Source organism: Palaemon carinicauda, chromosome 7, assembly GCF_036898095.1.
Source record: "Palaemon carinicauda isolate YSFRI2023 chromosome 7, ASM3689809v2, whole genome shotgun sequence".
In the NCBI taxonomy this organism is placed as follows: Eukaryota; Metazoa; Arthropoda; class Malacostraca; order Decapoda; family Palaemonidae; genus Palaemon; species Palaemon carinicauda.
In genome coordinates, this window is record NC_090731.1 from 18,596,678 (window position 1) to 18,599,296 (window position 2,619).

Here is a 2,619-nt window from a genome sequence, read left to right on the forward strand (position 1 = left end):
TTTCGTTGGAATAACATGTGTATCATAATTACAGTTATTATTTTAGATCGTTTGTGGAATGTAAGATACCTTGTGGTGAGGATGTGGGACTTCGGTGCTCGATTAGTTCTTTATGGTATGTATTGCAAACAAGTATGTTCCACTTTTAAGATTAAAAATCTGTAAATATTTATATTTTTGTTCCTTATAATTAACAAGTTGTTACTTTACAGCAGTTCTTCTGTTTGTTTGGTGAACCTTTGAATATATAACTCTTATAAAACTTTTTGGCTAAAGACCTTCTCAAATTTTGTATTGTATCAATTTCTCATTGAAAAAATATGCCATAAGCTTTCCCGGTCCAGAGACAGTATCGAATTTAATCTGCACTAATCCATCTTATTAAACTGTTTATCGTAGAGATATTACTTAATTTAGAAGACTTCCTATTTACAATTTATAAATTACAGGATTGACAATGTGCTGCCCTTAACAACTTCCTGGCAGTATCAGAAATGCAGGAGATGTTTATTCCATTTGGTAAATATATTTTTATTCTACATGAAGAGGTAAGAAATATTCATTTTTGTATTCTTAAACCTAACTCCTTTGTGCAAGCTTATCCTCTCCCATTCAGGGGCGGCGCCCCTGAATGTGGCGGAGAATTTCCCCTTGGTGTATGTCAGACTTAGTCTGACATACACCAAGGGGGGCTTGCACTTTTCCTTAGTTTTAAGTCTTAGTTTTAAGTCTTAGTTTTAAGTTCTCATGGTAAGTGACGTTTGAACTTTTTCTAAAATTTCAAGGCAGGGAATTAGGTAGATTACCTATTACTTCAAGTTTAAACCTAAACTTTTAAAAAGTAACTGCAGAAGTTGGCAAATTTTGTAGACTTAAAAATAAATTAGAGCTTTAAATTAAACCCTCTTAGCTTTTAAAGTAAATGGACTGTTTGTTTAACTTGTGTAGCTTTAAAACTGCAAATATAAGCCCTAAATTAAATTTTCTTATTAAGATCCACGATATGCGAACATTGCTTTAATTAGCTTGCCTTTAATTTCACTCGTTTAACATTATAACTGTAGTTCTCTAAATTTAAAGTTAGATTCCAGCTTAGGATATGGGGCCTAATACCATCACCTTCTTGAATATAGGTGACTTGGTTAAGTTAACCAGTCTTATAGCTTAAGGTTCCTAGATTTAACTATATAAATTTAGTAACGTAACCTAATTGACAAACCTTATAACTATAGTTTCTAGATTCAATTTGAATCAACTGCTTAGTTGGGTAGAATTTTGTTGCCTGATATTCCGGTAAATGAATTTAAAATTATTTCAAACTTACTTTAAACAACATGGAGATTCATTTTTTTTAACCAAATGTCAGTTAATTCTGTTGGATTTTGCATATCTTAGTCTTAAGACTTAGCAAATCTTTGTCTTCATATAACTTTCAAGTTATATCTATTAATTGTTTGTGGCACCTTCTTATAATCAAGCTTTGCTACCCATGGATATTCTAACAATGGATATTCATAGTCTTTACTTTTAATTCTAAACTATTTTTAGAAAATTCTCTTGACGGTATTTTTTTCTTGACAGGTAGGTTTGGTGAAGATCCTCGGTTGCAGTTGAATAAATCTAACCTCGAAATGCCAGTTTCTTTGAACAGCTGGTAATTTCGGAAACATAGATTCGGCAGCAGTTTTGTCAGACTTCTACTACTTCGAAATGCCATATTTGCTTAGAATTGCTTGAGCTTAACTGCTTTATTTTGTAAGACTTCTATGAAACTACTTCGAAATACCATATTTGCTTAGAATTGCTTGAGCTTAACTGCTTTATTTAGCAGCCTTACTTTATCCTTGGGTAAGTTATCGCTGTATGGGACTACAGGAAAGTTAAAAATTTAGTTGGAGCAGATCTTTGTGAAATTTAATAAATTTTGAGCTTTGAATAAAGTTGAAGTTTTCTTTTTGTATAGTTATGAATTGAGCCCGAATTTCGGTTTCTCCAATAGGAAATGCAGGCCCTGAGATCTCTTGCTTTTAGTTGAAAACTCTTATTACTACTATTTGCCAAGCTACAATCCTAGTTAGAAAAGCAGGAGGCTATAAGCACACGGCCTCCAATAGGGAAAATAGCCTAGTGAGGAAAGGAAATAAGGAAATAATAAACTGAAAGCGAAGTAATGAACAATTAAAATATCTAAAGAACAGTGGTATTAATTTTTCATAAACTATAAAAAAGAGGAAGAGAAACAAGATTGTATAGTGTACCCTCAAGCAAGGATTAAATGTTCTGTCATAAGGTTTAAACTTGGTAACACAGGTTCTTGGTATGAAATCTCTTAGACTGAGGCATGCGCGAAAAAAGGCCACTAAGGGAGACTTTAAAATCTTGGACAAGTAAAACTTATTGAGTTTTGCCTTGACATTGGTGATCCTGGAATAAAAAGAATGTACTTGCAAGAATGTAAGTCTAGTTATATTTTCTGAGTAACAAAATAAAATTTTTAATGGGGGCCAGAATTATTTTTTATTACTAAAAAGACACATTTACCATTTTTCTTTGCCAGAGTGGCATAATCTTCTTATTGGAAGTGTTACTGTTGTGAATTGCATAAGGAAAATTAGTTTA

At 32.2% G+C, this 2,619-nt stretch overlaps 1 long non-coding RNA gene across 1 annotated transcript; it reads left to right on the forward strand.

Moving 5' to 3' along the window:
• Window positions 1–1,940, forward strand: LOC137643505 (uncharacterized). The gene is made up of 3 exons (XR_011044972.1): window positions 1–115; window positions 450–548; window positions 1,582–1,940. It is a non-coding gene; the product is annotated as an uncharacterized lncRNA (long non-coding RNA).
• Window positions 1,941–2,619: the final 679 nt, after the last annotated feature.